The sequence below is a fragment of the Amblyomma americanum genome, chromosome 3 (assembly GCF_052857255.1).
Source record: "Amblyomma americanum isolate KBUSLIRL-KWMA chromosome 3, ASM5285725v1, whole genome shotgun sequence".
NCBI lineage: Eukaryota > Metazoa > Arthropoda > Arachnida > Ixodida > Ixodidae > Amblyomma > Amblyomma americanum.
In genome coordinates, this window is record NC_135499.1 from 172,863,262 (window position 1) to 172,879,128 (window position 15,867).

General features: G+C 51.6%; 1 protein-coding gene across 1 annotated transcript in view; it reads left to right on the forward strand.

Annotated features, from left to right (window-relative positions):
- Positions 1 to 3,569: 3,569 nt before the first annotated feature.
- The window catches only part of LOC144125440 (uncharacterized), a 71,904-nt gene continuing 59,606 nt past the window's right edge, over positions 3,570 to 15,867 (forward strand). The window contains exon 1 of the mRNA XM_077658809.1: positions 3,570 to 3,697. The gene's annotated coding sequence lies outside the window, so the exon portion shown is untranslated. The remainder of the gene's footprint in view (positions 3,698 to 15,867) is intronic.

Here is a 15,867-nt window from a genome sequence, read left to right on the forward strand (position 1 = left end):
TGAAACGCACGCGGAAATCGCACCGATGCTGCTGCTTCGACCTTCATGATTTGCTCATGCAATTAATTGCTAGCTTGTAATGTGTGCGAAGTGAACAATTAACAGCAGCGTTGGTAGTAACTGGCGCTAATGTCGAACGCACGTGTTCATTGGCGGCAGCGAGTCATGCACAAAAAAGAAAGCAAACATTTGTTTATCTAGCCAGCGTACGAACGAAATTTTATCCTCATATCCTCGCGAGATGACTAAATAGAGACTCCTAGAAAATGCTGAAGCTTTTTTTTCCTTTTGGGAATTAGCGTGTATACGCAGTGCGGCTTTCTTTGTGACGCATTCTCCGTTGCGTTCGAGCAAGCGTTCGTAGACTCCATTGCACGTGCTCTTGTCCGGGCGGCTCGCTCATGTTTGCAGTGACCGCGTTTTTATTATTCTTTTGTGATTAGTACGAAAAGCACTACTGCTTCACGGGGCCAAACCCACACCAGAGTCCCTCAATACTTTAAAAAAAAAGTAAGTATTGAGGGACTCTGCCCACACCTACAATAATGCGGCGTTCCTTCCTTACCTTGAGGGTGCAGATATAAAATAAATATTGCCGCCACTCGGTCTCGAACCCGCGTCGGCGCGAACAGATCAGGTTCACTGGCCACTGCACGAAAGCTTGGTTTAGGTTTATGGGGGTTTAACGCCCCAAAGCGACTCAGGCTATTAGGGACGCCGTAGTGAAGGGCTCCGGAAAGTTTGACCACCTGGGGCTCCTTAACGTGCACTGACATCGCACAGTACACGGGCCTCTAGAATTTCGCCTCCATCGAAATTCGACCGCCGCGGCCAGGATCGACCTGGCGTTTTTCGGGGCACACACACACACGTTACAAAAATTGACTGCAGACCCCACTCTAAAGAACTTTCTGGCTACGTTCCTGTGAGGCTGTTCAATATTATATCGGCACGTGCATAACAAGGTTATTGCATAAAATAATGTTGCGCGCAGTCGGCGGAGAAAAACTGCTAATCTGTACTTTCAAAGTGTGTACTGCATCTGTGCATCAAGCGACTGAATCGTCTTCTTGAGTATGGACGTGACGATATACATTGACTGTTTGGTGTAGTATTACGCAGGATACACGTCTTTCCATGCTATGTCGGAAAGAGCTCAATGACAACGGGTATACCTCAGTTGCGTATGCGCTTGGATTCCTGGTCGAGTGCATGGCATAAGCGGCTGAGAGAAAACATAGCGGCAAGTCAGAGGGCTTTCGAAAAGTAATAGATGCACGTGATTGCAGAAGCACGCACAGACGTCGAAACAGCGGCGTATTGCAGACGTATTTATTTCTCGATGAGTTTTCGCACTGGCTTCTTGCATTCCCTCAGACGAAGACTTGTAACTCAGCTTTTCACGTATACATATCGAAAACCCCAAGCATAATGCGGTTCGCTGTACGACGCAAAAACGAGCCTGTGCAAATGCGGTTCACGTTGCATATGAACGGAACTCATACACCGTGCATACATCAACTACAACAGGTGTACAACATCCGGCCGTCCAAATAAGCGGAAGCACTGGATGTAATCGGGTCATCTGTGTTTTTGCGTATGCATGTATCCGTGTGTATTTACCAGCTTGACTGTAGCTTTGTGATACAGTATACCGCCGCGGTGGCTCAGTGGTTAGGGCGCTCGGCTATTGATGCGGAGTTCCCGGTTTCGAACCCGACCACGGCGGCTGCGTTTTTATGGAGGTGAAACGCTAAGGCGCCCGTGTGCTGTGCGATGTCAGTGCACGTTAAATATCCCCGGGTGGTCGAAATTATTCCGGAGCCCTCCACTACGGCACCTCTTTCTTCTTTCACTCCCTCCTTTATCCCTTCCCTTACGGCGCGGTTCAGGTGTCCAACGATATATGCGACAGATACATTTCCTTTCCCCCAAAAAAAACAATTATTAACGCGACAGCGTTAAGGAGCATCGTGTCGCAGAAAAGCCGGTGTCGGCGTCGGCGGCGTTGGCCGTGAGCGAAAAATGGCGCATCTCGCTGGACACGTGAACCGCGCCGTAAGGAATTTTCCTTCCCTTACGGCGCGGTACGGGTGTCCAGCGAGAATTGTTAGACAGGCGTAATTTCATTTCCTTAAAACCAATTTTTCATTTCATTTTCCTTTCCTTGCGGCCCGGTTCGGGTGTCCACCGAGATATGTTAGACAGGCGTCCTTTCTTTAAATTGTCCAACGGGCCACGCGTCGCGCCGAACGGACGATGGCGTTCCGTGCACCCCTTGGCAACGCCGCAACACGCTGTCGTGTCTCACTCTTAAAGACGAAGCTAAAGCGTCCTCCAACTTAGTTATTATTATTTTCTGCAGTGAGCGCAATAAACCAAAAATATGCAATAAATCGCTATATCTGTGCAGGATTATAGGACGCAGTTATCACTATTGCTCTTTGGACTACAACAGTAACCGGATGTGTGCCGTGCACGGCATTTTAGGAAAGTCCGAATCGATCGGGTATCTCAGGAACAGCACACGAGAGACTGTTTATTGCAAAAAAAAAAAAGATAGCTGAAAGAGAATAAAACAGCATGTACCTTGCATTGCCAAGCCTCCCAATTTATTCATAAAATGAATAAGTATACATTTCATGCGTGCAATTGGTGCTTTATAGTCTCTCATTTGTGAAACAAAACAAAAGTGAAGTGATCACGGTCTATTTTTAATGACGAAAGGATGTTCTAATCTACTGTACCCGAAAATGCACGATGTTAAAAAAAAGGAAAGGCTAAAAGAGGCACTCATTCTCGAGATGCACGCCGAAAAGCTAACACGGATTTACATACACTTTCGCCTCAGCGCCGGGAGTCAGATAGGAAAAAGCGACCCTTGACAAAAGGGCATCCCGCGCGAGCAGAAAACGAAGCCTCTAAAGGGAACAACAAAGGCGCAATGGCTGTGCGGGCTCAACAATGACGCACAATGGGGCAGCGGCGACGACCTCAGGTGTATTGTCTTTTAAACGCGCGAGCGCAGCCGGTGCGCGCACTAATTGCGCGCGCCGTCGAGCCAGCCACCGCCGCCGGGTAACAACCTTCAAGCGAGAGAGAGCTCGCCCCACAGCAACGACAGACACCAAAGCACGCGCACACACAAAAAACAGGAGGAACGCCGCGCGACGCGGGGGAGCGAGCGATACGAAAGCGGTTCAAAACAAAACGAAGAAAAAAATAAAGCGGCACACGCAGGGGCGAGCGGCGGCGGCGGCGAAGGGGCCCGCGCGGCTCCGCAGTACGCAGGCAAGCCGGCTGCAACAGCAGCAACGACTATACTGCGGCGGCGGCGGCAGCAGCCAGCAAAGCCGGCCAAGCCAGCAACCCCGCACGGCTCAGCCGCCAGCAAGGAACGCGGCCGAGCGCAAATGCCATTAGCGTCCGTCGAAGGAGCGCACGGTTCTCCCGCGCGCTCCCATTTGCTGACGCGCGCCGAACAAAAGCCATCCGGGCAGGGCATCACGTGGCCTCGCCCGACCAATCGCGAGCCGCCGGAGGGGGCCTCCTGCTTCTCCTCGGTTCTGCGGCGGGGAGAAGACGAGCCTCACCATTTTCGAGCGGAGCCGCGGCCGCGCGTTGTTGTGACGGAGCGCGCGTCGTTGGATTGACCCTTGTTTGGACCCTTTGCCGGCCTCTCCCATCGGATCCGACGGTGAGTGCAGAATATGCACGCTATCCCGATTGCGCTCGTGCATGCGGCTTGTCGCTGCGACGCCCCGTTCTCGAGCAGCGAGCGATTTCTGGAGCGTCGTCTGCGACCGGTCTCCGCGGCGGACCAACATGGCGACTCGGAAAGGTGCGGCGCTCGTCGTCTGCTCCCCGGTTTTGCGGGGCTCGCGCGGCCGCTCGGCGTCTCGTCGGCGGCCGCCGCTGTGCGCTCGCAGTTGCGCTGGGGCTCGCTCGGCGCTCCCCAAACGCCGCGACGCACGTCGGCGTCGTGGATTAGGCTGTGCGGCGTGATTCTGGAGACTAACCCCCGCCGCGCTGTCACTGCCGCTGAACGCCGGGCTGCTGGTCGGTGCTGCTCCCCGCGCCAACGGCTCTGGCCTGGACGCCGAGGCATTGGCGGCCGATCTGACTGCTGGAGCGAATCGTCTAGTGCCTTCGCTTGTTGCCCACGTAGTGGTTACGGTGACATCTCGATTATTTCAGCCAGTTTCGAAGGGAGTTTGCGGTCTCCTGCTCTGCGGTTGTCGCTGCTGGGGTTTCGACTTGGACACCACTCCGAAAACAGATGCTTTTACGGCCTAATCATAATTGGTACGGCGTTTATTTCTTTTGGGGCATGTAGTAGACACTCCAGCGATGTCCGCCACGTAGTCGGCGTCGTCGATACTGTCACCGTTCGAGCACAGCGAACTCAACTTGGGCGGCGTGCGGCTGGCGCCTGCTTCACGTGGTGACACCATGGAGCGTTAGGCCTAGCGTCTGTGGGAGGTCGCGCACCGGACTCTCGTCGCTTCGAGCGCTGGTTAGAAGTCCTTACTTCTGCTCGGTGCCCGATTTTAGGTTTGTTACGGTTTCTCTAGCATCTGAAGACCCCGGTTCGAGCGCCATCCGTGATTTTAGGGTCGATTTTCGGCACTTTTCGAGTTCTTCCGCGGAGGCACCCGAACTCTTGTGAGCGATTGGCGAGTTTGGAGTTCCGAGTGCGTGGACACTCGTGGACTCTGGGAGCAGGTCTCAGCTTCTGGGAAACCAAAAGGACGACGCACATTTCTCGTGTCGCCGGTCTGAGACGCGCAGTTTCAACGTGGGGCGACTTCGTCTGTTGGCGTCTGGAACGGGCTCGTCCCTCCGGCGGGGTTTCGGTTCTTCGAGCTCTCGGCGCCCTCGTTCCCGCCCTGGGTCTTCGGTTGCCTCGAATTTGTTACGTCCTTTTGGTTGTTTTTCGGAGCGGACACCGCCGATATCGACCGCGGCTATTTTTCCCCGTTTTTTGGGCACCTCGTTTTTCGGCTTGCCGCTCCGAACCACGGTTTCGCGCCAATTCCGCGAAGTTTAGTCTTTATGCGCGCGTCAAACGCCGACGTTTACCCTCTGGACATATGGACAACGGTTAATTTCCGGCTCCCTGCTTATTTTGCAGGTTGTTTCGCAGGTGATCTCGGTGTACGTGTCTTCCACACGAGCGCTCACTGAACAGCGTTCGTATTTGGGAAGTTATGAGACTTCAACGCGTGAACAGAATAAAATAGGTTTTCAGGAAAGGAAATAACGCAGTAACTGTATTGCATGTATCGGTGGACACCCGAACAGAATAAAATAGGGTTTCAGGAAAGGAAATGACGCAGTAACTGTATTGCATGTCTCGGTGGACACCCGAACCGCGCCGCAAGGGGGAGAAAGGTGCCGTATATATAGTGGAGGCAACTTGAACGCGTGAAAAATAGGCTGCTTCTTTCTTGCTAAACTTCTGCGTGTTCGTTCAGGCACGGATTTTGAAGGCAGATTTAAGGCCTATATATATGCGCCTTACCATCAACTACTCATGCTTCGATGGCCACAACCAAGGCAGCTTATAAGGCGGTTCGCTCCAGAGAGGCCCTTTACTCTCTATGCATTGCCCTTTTCTCGCTTTAGGGCGATTTGCGTCGGCTTCTCTTGCTCGAGCTTTCGTATACTTCATTTCAGAACGCTTTCGATTCGAAGCAAGCTGTTTGACGGCGGTAAGTTTTCGCACGCAAGCGAGCCTGCCGTGGTCTAACTCATGTGCGGACCCTTATAAAAATTTCTTTAGACAGTCTGTAGACTATCCATAGACTTCTGTCTATAAACAAACCCTAGGGAACAGTCTACATACAATCTAGATTTATGGCCATACACATTTAGTATAGACTTGTTTATTGACGGTCTATGGACTGTGAATAGACAAAAAGATTTATAGGAACGCAATAGAGTTAATAAGTCTATAGACCATTTTTAAAAATTGGCTGTGGTTTAGCTCTGGTTAACCCTATAGTTGAATTGCGAAAGCTTCGTTTCCTCGGCACGTCGTCTACGCAGCGTCTCATTCCGACGCTCTCGAGAACTCAAACCGGTCTCTTCCGCAGTTGAAGAGCCACTCCGGGACGTGGCACGACTTCTAGCCGCATCTTCGTTACCACGCTTCTCGAGTCGTGCGGCGTGTTCTTCTGGCGTCTCTTGAGCGCATTGCCTCTTGCTCGCTTCGTCCTGTCGTTGTTGCGTCTCTTTTGCGCTCTCCATAACGACTACAATACACAGGCGAAGCGCGAGCGGCGCCATCTGTTGGAGCGCGGCTGCGGCGTTGCTAGGCAACGACGGCTCAAGGTCGTTCGTCGGTCGCGACATACGGCATACTGAAGTGCGCGACGAGCCGAAATGGCTCGCTGGCTGGCGTAGTAAAGCTTTCGCTTTAAAAAGGGGATAGGGTGCGGATGAGGTAATGAAGAACGATGGCGAAGAAGCAGCATTCTTCGCAATGACATGCTGGATTCGAGTAATTTGGTGAGGGCAAAGCCTTGATGCGTGGTTACTTATATACTGGTTGCTTGCTTCTAACGCGTTCTGAAGTCATTAATGTATACTGTCGTCATTATAAACAAAAAATGGTGCTAAGAAGGCATCAAAAGCGCATCTTTAGCTCATCTCGTTACGACTTTTTTGTGGTCACTCGGTCAGAATATATATAGCCTCATGTCGCCAACTAAACGGCGCGTCCTTGGTAGCATTGCATTATTCAGTTGCTTTGTTCATAAGTAGGATATATAAAGGGGACTTCATCGAAAGTTGGCCTGCCTCACACTTTGACTGTATAATATTGGGGAGTTTTAGAATATATGGTGTCCCTATACAGAATTGGAGAATAGCGGGAGCGCCATCGCGCAGAACAATGACTCGAGGGGCGGATGCCAGAACGAAAACCGTGCAAGGCGGCTCGACGTTTCAGGGTGCTCACGTGACACGGATTCGGTGGTGCACAGTACTTGATACACGTTCGATCGAGACTGAACCGGAGTCGCGACACTATAATCATGCAAACGCGTGCTTTTGAAGCAAGCAGAAGGAGTTCCTTGATCAGTTGTATAGTTTCGAAATTCCCTTTTTGTGCAATCTGGCACTGTCATTGGTTCGAAAATTGCCGTGTTAGCTGATTGTCATGCGACTTGCGGCATTCAACTTGCATTGCATACTCTGCTAGGGATGCTAAAATCCACGGGTAAACAGAGAGAAGACATGTCACGAATCGCAGTTTATTTGCATGAAGTGTTCTGGTTTTTAACTTTATATGCAGGGATTGTTCGACGTGTTGATTGTTAGGTGACGGCCGCCGCGGTGGCTCAGTGGGTATGGCGCTCGCCTGCTGAGCCGAAAGACGCGGGTTCGACCCTGGCCGCGGCGGTCGCATTTCGATAGAGGTGAAATTCTAGCTGCCCATGTACTGAGCGATGCCACTGCACGTTAAAGAACCCCGGGTGATCGAAATTTCCGAAGCCCTTCACACCTTCACATACGGCGTCCCTCATAACTTGAGACGCTTTGGAACGTAAACTCCGATAAATCAAACTATTGTTAGGTGCACCGTCAACGCGCGCACACACACACACACACACACACACACACACACACACACACACACACACACACACACACACACACACACACACACACACACACACATATATATATATATATATATATATATATATATATATATATATATATATATATATATATATATATATATATATATATATAATTTATATAGCAATGAGGGCTCTCGCAGTTCCCGCCCTCGCCGTTAGGTGACGTGCTACGTCCGCCGCCATGGGCTATGGGCGAGGGTGGCGCTGGTGAACACTCAAAGTTCGCTTACACCCAGTAAACATAAATACATTGGACAGCCGTCGCCGTAGCTCAGTTGGTAGAGCACCGGACGCGATATTCGGAGGTCGTGGGTTCGGGTCCCACCGGCGGCATGCTTGTTTTTTCTGCTGCTTTATAAGTAACTTTCTTTAAGCGATAGATTAATCAAAGTATTATTATCCCAATGTTAAGCACAACACACAAAAAAATAAACATTCCCCTATGCACCTTGGTTTCGGTGACTCTTGGCTCCCTTCATATATATATATATATATATATATATATATATATATATATATATATTGTTTGTGTGTGTGTTTGTAAGAAGAGGGCACTGACGAAAAGCACTTTATTACTAACTTTTCGGCCGCCTCTTGGCCAAGGCCGGACTCCGGCCGAAACGTTAGTAATAAAGTGCTTTTATATAAGCAAGCATGGAAGGAAAATGATGGCCGTGCTAAGACAACCTGAAGGGAGCGTCCTTCACACACAGACACATATGTATATATATGGCCGCTGTTTAGGAAAAAAAAAATCGTCAGAAATAAAAGCACGAGATTGATGCACACCTGCTACGCGAAGCCATTCAAAACACGCCCGGCCATTGCTTCGATACATTCGTTACAACCGATTGCGACCAGCGTTTTCTTCATTCGCACTCGCTCTATGTAAGGGAGCAAAAACTCCGCGCACACCGCCTCCGGCTTTGTATTGTGCGCTCTCTGCACTGGCGGCGCCATCTGTCGACAGTCGCTGACAAAGGGTGCCGGGCGTCCCTTGCGCGGGCGTCTCCCCGATACCAGTGAACCTGTATGCGTGGTAGCCGAAAGTTGAGTTGGGTTGAAAGTCCTTGATTGGGTGAAGAAGGCGCATGGCCATGGGAGGGGGTAATGGGGAGTAGACAGGGTCTGCAGTTCTCACGGTCGCCAGTCACGTTGCCCTGAAGACCGGGCCACTAAGGGAGCCATGTCTTGCAAACACCATTTGGACATCAGAATCGGTTGTAATGGAGGAAGAGAGCGGTTGTTCAGACGATACGGTAGGACCTCGGAACGCTCGGTGGCGAAGCCAGGGCGTGCCCACGGGAGGTGGGATATGCCGCCGCGCGTTAGCATCGTGCATTGAGGGCACGTAATCAATTCCTCTGCGTAGCGACGCCAACGAGCCCTGCAGATTCCGCGGGATGCATATAAGCCGCATGGGGGAGGATCTTATTCAAAAAGACCACCTGACATCGGTGGTGAGGCCGCCCGACGCTGACTGTGGTTGCGAAGACAGGTCCGTGTGCAGTGAGTGCATCAGGACAAGTGGAGGGGTGCATTGCCGCCCCAGGGTCGAGTAATGACGAGGCAAGGGGCGTGTGGAGGTAAGCGTGGACATCCCCTCAGCCGCATTGGCCCCTGACTCGTCCGTGTGACCTGGAGCCCATGGAATGAAGATGGTATTGGTCGCGCTGAAGGATGCGCTAGATAGCCGTGGCAGTTGCGTCTGCCAAAACCCGGAGTATATATAGCAATCTCGTTGCAGGCTTCATGGGAATCGGCGAGGATACGAATCGACTCAGTTCCTGCGCAGGGCAGCCCCGCCAAGGCTCCCCAGGTCGCTAGGGGAGGTGTACCCCGAGTTACGTGGCAGACCTGCTACCTAAGGATGAGAGGAAGGGTTGTTTCACGTACCCAGGCCATAGAGGCAAAATCGTTTGCTATTGCGGCGTCAGTGTGTATGTCAGATGTATCAGGGAGTCGCTAGTATATGCATATATAATGTGAAACATGAGACCCATATTAGTGCCAGTATCGGCACGCGACCTGTCTGTATGCATTCGGTGCTGGCGCGGCCAAAGAATAAATTTGGATAAAGCGGAAGTTCGAAATAGGCGACTCCGAATTAACGAGATTCCACTGTGTATCTAGTTTTCTTATATAGATGCATGTAATGCCTGTTGGATACTGATGAAAAACTGAATTCAACAGTTGAGTACTATTTCCTCTCGTAGTATTGCTCGCACTATGTCAGGCTCATGACTGCGTGCGGTGATTGGAGAATTAATGCGGCGCGGTTGTGGTAGTCGCGCGAGAGGTAGACGGTTCATAAAATCCGGTGTCGTCGGCGTCTTTGGCCGTGGGCGAAAAATGGCGCATCTCGGTGGACACCTGGACCGCGCCGTAAGGGAAGGGATTTTCCTTTCCTTAAGGCACGGTTCGGGTGTCCAGTGAGAATTGTGAGACAGGTGTCATTTCCTTTCCCTAAAACGAAATTTCATATCAGTTTGCTTTCTTTACGGCCCGGTTCGGGTGTCCAAGATATGTGACAGGCGTCCTTTCCTTTCCTTAAAAAATGTTTTCATTTTCCCCGCCTTACGGCGCGGTTCGGGTGTCCACCAAGATATGTTTCCTTTCCTTAAATTGCCCGGGCAAGGGGTCGCACCGAAGGATGATGGCGTTCCGTGAATTCCTTGGCAATGCTGCAACAAGCTGTCGCGTCCTGCTATTAATTAAAGGCGATACTTAAGCGTCCTTCAAATTTTTCGTCCTCACGATGCGGGCCGAACGTGTCCCTGCGTAGTACACGCGCGGGCCTTGCGGGCACTCTTTGGGCGCATGCATGCGCGCGCGAACCGGGCGCGACCCCCACTCGGCAAGCGTTGGCCGCGGCGGGGGAATGAACCGGAAAACCGCGCCGCCGTTCCCTCACCTCCCACGCATTATTGCTATGCCTCCTCGCGGTCGCAGTGTGCGCACGTTGGCGGGCCAAGTTCGGCATGAGCTGCACTGGTGGTGTGCACGCCGACTCGAGTCCTGTGCATGGGTTGTAAGCGACTGGTACTAGTTCGAGCGAGAAGTGGAAGCAGCATCGAGGGACCGACGGGACTTTGGTGGAGGGGCGGAAGAGACAAGTCAGTACAGCGAAGCGCGTGCGGAAGGAGGTCGGAGCGCAAAAACGCTACTGATCCTCAGGTTCTCGTTGCCTCTCTGCAGGGTGCAGTTCAGAGCAGCGATGACGAAGGACTTCGCTTGCGTGTATGTATTTGCGTAAAGGCGAAATACATACAGTATGAGCACATACGCGAAGGCAGTGAGCCGCTGAACATGGGATGCTCGGCCGGGGCTGGCCGCCGGAGCTCCCCCGCCTCTCGTCACGCTAATCCTTATCCCGCATCCCTCGGCGATACGGTGGCCCCTGGGACCCGCCAGTGCGGAGACTTGCGCTGCAGTGAATGGTTTTCGAGGTATAGTTGATGGGCGCTGGAAGGGCAAACGCAGCGGGACAAAACAACGTAGTACGTGTGCCACCATTCCCCGCCTCCTTAATTCTCCGTATATGCTGCGATGAGTGAGCGGCCGCGCGCGTATACTCCAACTTGCCTTTGCGCGCTGCTCTCGTGTTTTTCGTGGAAATAAAACTCCGCTCGCTCGGAACCCTCCGGCAGTCGAGGACGTGAGGAGGCTGTGTTTCGTCCTTCGCGAAATATGTTTACGGAAATAGTCCTGTTCGAAGTTGTCACATATCGCACATGTATACAGCGCATCGTTTGCCTGTTGGAGGGGGTCATTCGGGAAGAACGGCGCCGACGTTGCAGTAGACGTGCAGGCAGTGAGGAGCCCCTCAATTCGCTTGTTGCATGGTCGAGCCTGCTAACATCGAGCACGTTGAGTGCACGGGCGATAAAGAGGTGCATGTAGCTTTATAGTATAGATAAGGCCCGAAAAGAAGTTCGCGTCAGGACCGAACACGGACCGGTCGAGGATCTGCGGAGTTGTTTCGGTTTCGTGGCCTCGAAGCACTGGCCATGTCCTTCTATACCGTCTTCTTGCGGCCTAATCGGGCTCCATATCTGCATCAGAGTGACGCGGGAACGACTGCGCATGCGCGTGCGTCCAACACCCGTATCGGATGCGCGCGTTGCGCAGAAATAGCCGAGCGACGGCGTTTGCGCAACGCCCCCTGATACGAGACCTCGGTAAATGTTTCTATTGTCAGAATAAATTAAGCCATAACCCTCCATGGAAACTGTTGTAAATCTGATGGATGTGTTGAATAAAACCGCGATGTGAAGACTACAACACGAAGAAAATATGACGGACAACACACGCGCGAAGCGTACCGAAACCATTCACCCGCTGTAGATGTCATACCCTCCACGGTGGCTCAGTGGTTAGGGCGCTCGGCTACTGATCCGGAGTTCCGGGGCTCGAACCCGACCGCGGACAGACAGACAGAAAAACTTTATTCAGCAAGTGAGTTTTAGACCCAGCTGGGTCCCTGGGCCGTTGCGTGGTCCCGCACTGCATCAAGTAGGTCATGACGGGACATGACGTCGGCAGCCCGAGTCACCGCAGCAAGCTGCGATGTCGGGTCTGCAGACATAAGCAGGACCTCCCAGTCCTCCCAGCTCGAGATGGCGTGCTGTCGCCGCGGGGGAGGGTCAGCAGGGCAGCCGAAAAGGATGTGGGAGAGTGTGGCGTGGGGGTCACCGCATAGGGAGCATGCAGGGGATGTGCCGCAATAGTGGGATAAAAGCTGAGGGGATGAGAGAGAGCTGGTCTGGAGGCGTCTGAAGAGGATCTGTTGGGAGTGCGTAAGAGAAGGGTGGGGAGGAGGGTAAGTCCGACGGTCCAAACGGGGTAGGCTGCCTTTAAATGGAGGCCAAACGCTAAGGCGCCCGTGTGCTGTGCGATGTCAGTGCACGTTAAAGATCCCCAGGTGGTCGAAATTATTCCGGACCCCTCCACTACGGACCTATTCGTTCCTATCTTCTTTCACTCCCTCCTTTATCCCTTCCCTTACGGCGCGGTTCAGGTGTCCAACGATATATGAGAGAGATACTGCGCCATTTCCATTCCCCAAAAACCAATTATTATTATTATTATGTAGATGTCAAAACCGTCCACCAATAGAAGGCCGCCATTTTTTTTTTTGGGGGGGGGGGGGTATTGGCCCAGAGCGTTGTCTGTGTGAATACAACTAGGGGGCTGGTTGTATCAATGAAAAGAGGCTTGCAGATCGGATGAAATCGAGGAGAGACCGGTGAAGCAGTGAGGGCGTCCAAGCATCGTATATATGCAGGATGAAGAACTCTTCGGCGGCGGATGTCCCGCTGTGGCCGGATGCCGGATTCTTGTCGGTGGTCAGACCCGCAGTAGGTGGTGAACGTCGGCTTCCACTTCCTGTGATTGGAATACTGGAAACTCCGAGGGGGGGTCAAGCCTCGGAAGTGAAGCCACTTCTGAGTGACGGCCAACCCTCCGAAGCGCAACCTCCTCCTCGGAACGAGGGTGGGGTCAAGCGGTGACTAAAGGGCCTGCAACCCGACGGTTCGCAGAACCTGCGTGCACGGTTTTGCGAATTCGGGAGATCTCGTGGAACCCGGTCACTTCGCATTGGCTGAGGGATATGTGGGCGGCCAGACGAAGGTGCCGGTCACTTCCGCGTGATTCAGCCTGGGGAAGCGTGCACAGGTAGCGGGGTGATTTCTTTGGCACGCTGGAATTTTTGGCGCGAGTCTACTGGAATGACACTAGCGTCTAGTGTCGCTAACGGGCACACAGGTTCATGTAATGCCATTAGATTCGGATGATATTCGCGATCGAATGAGTTTGTCGAAGTAATGGATGAATGAAAAAGCTTTTATTGAAACTCTAATTCATATTCCGGTTCACGAACACCGCGTAATGGTAATATTTGTATGCAGTCTAAGGAATTACATTCGATTGGTATTCGCGATCGAATGAGTTTGGCGAATCAATGGATGAAATGAGAAAGCTTTTATTGAAACTCTAATTCATATTCCGGTTCACGAACACCGCGTAATGGTAATATTTGTATGCAGTCTAAGGAATTACATTCGAATGGTATTCGCGATCGAATGAGTTTGGCGAATCAATGGATGAAATGAGAAAGCATTTATTGAAAGTCTAATTCATATTCCGGTTCACGAACACCGCGTAATGGCATTCTGTATGCAGTGTAAGAAAAAAAACATTCTTCGCGTTTTTTGACACTCACGTTTATAGCCTTAGCTAACCCCGATGACGGGTCGCCGTGCGAATTGCCCCTTTTCGATCCCCTCGCACCAGTTCGCTCGACATTCAACGCGCTCAAGCATGCTCTGTCTGCTCGCTAAGCTAAGAAGAGACTTGTTTACGGTGGACAGATTACTGCTGTTGAAATAGTGACGCAAAACTGAATTATTGCGCATGGATAGCCTCCATTAAATCGCAGTTTCATGAGACGCTTTATAAGTGCACTTTTTTTTTGCTTTTACTATACATGATGTTATATGAACGCTGCTTGGCGTTTGTAACTTGCTACGCATATTGGCTGCAGACGCGCGTAACGTGTTAGTTAATCGCTCGGTTCCGGGCACTTGATATATAATAGTCTACAAACGCCCACTGCTCGTGGATCTCGGGCTAAACGTTAAGGTCTCGCCGACCTTTGGACTCGAATCGTCACACTGTGACGTCCCTGCCGTCACACTGTGACACAGCACACCTTCCCACGAGGGTAATGGAACCGGGGCCTCGTGAGTGAGAGCCGGATATCCTAGCCGCTAGACAACGCCGGAGACGGGATTGGCTCCGCTAAAGCTGGTCTTTATAATATGTTTCTAGCATAAGAGCATGATCAAGCTTGCCTTCATAAAAGTATACCTTCGTATTACTTTATACTTTTAGTCGACACTTCTAATTGTCCGGTTGTCGCTTTCCTTCGCATTCTGCGCTGTTTGTCGGCAAAAGCGATGGCACGCATGCGCGATGACACGTTTTAGAAACCACCGATCTCTTCGGAGTAAATTGGTCATTCCGGTAGATGACCTTACGTTTGAGTGAAGGTTGAACTGAACACGAGTTATACGGCAACGTACCTTATCTCTCAATTGAAAAGTACTAAAGTCTAGCAGTGCTTTTTTTTGTTTTTCGATACGGTCTTGAAGCCAACCTCATGGCCTAAGGGTTCTCGTTGCGACCATTTCTTCATTTTGTTTACTTGGGAATGTAAAGCTGTCTGCAGCGGGAATTTGCAGCTATACATGATTCCTTCGTGCGCACGCCCCATTTTTATAACGGAAAAGCGCGTCGAACAGTGTAAATCAATTTTCGCGGCGCATCAATTTCTTCGTTTCGCCTTGATTTTGGCCGCCGCGCATATATCCTTCGCTCACCAGGAGTCGAAAACAGCTTGTCTTTTGGCCTGTTGTGAAAATGAAAAGAAACAGAGAGAGAAAAATCAGGAAAATCCCCGCTGCCCGATATATTTGAAGCCCTGTGCGCCGTCGCCACTACGCTTCGATCTATTCTTTTAAATCCCCCATTTTTCGTGCACGTTTCTTCCAACACGGAGGTGCCAGAAATAACTGAAACGCGAAATCAGTCCTGCAGTTTATTTGGGTTCCGCTGTCTCGGGGTTTTACAATAGCCAGTCGTTCGTAACGTCCGATAAAAGGAGCACGGCGTCGGCGACCTGTGCAGACATGGCGTTGAAAAGTATAATTTGTACGCGTCGCATCACGTTCCTTCCGAGCTCTAGCTGCACATGTGTAATAACCCTTGTACATTGTGCCACACGTACTTACGTGCTCCCGTAAGTGGGAGTCCGTCTTGTAGCTAATGAACTGCCGCGTATACACGGAGGAGGTTTCTTTCTTTTTTCCCTTTTTTTGCCTGTCCAGTTTATAAACGACCGCAGCTATGCATACGTGCCTGTAGATGGATCTCCGCAATGAACACTACAGATGCGCGGCGCGCGTGCGTGTCTCGTGGTGCGGGCAGGCGGCGGTGTCTCGGCATGCCTCCTGTGAAGGACGTAAATCAGGTTCATCAACCACGTTCTCGCCGCCTGCTCGCCTTGGGACCTGCGTTCTTTTTTTCTTCTTTCCTCTCCTTTTCTGTCTTTCTTTCTCCGCCCTCTGCTTGGTAGCGTTATTCCGCGCCGCCTGCTCCTTTCCCGTGACGAAACCGCGCGCGCGGAGTGATTTATTTCTCGGGCGGCAGT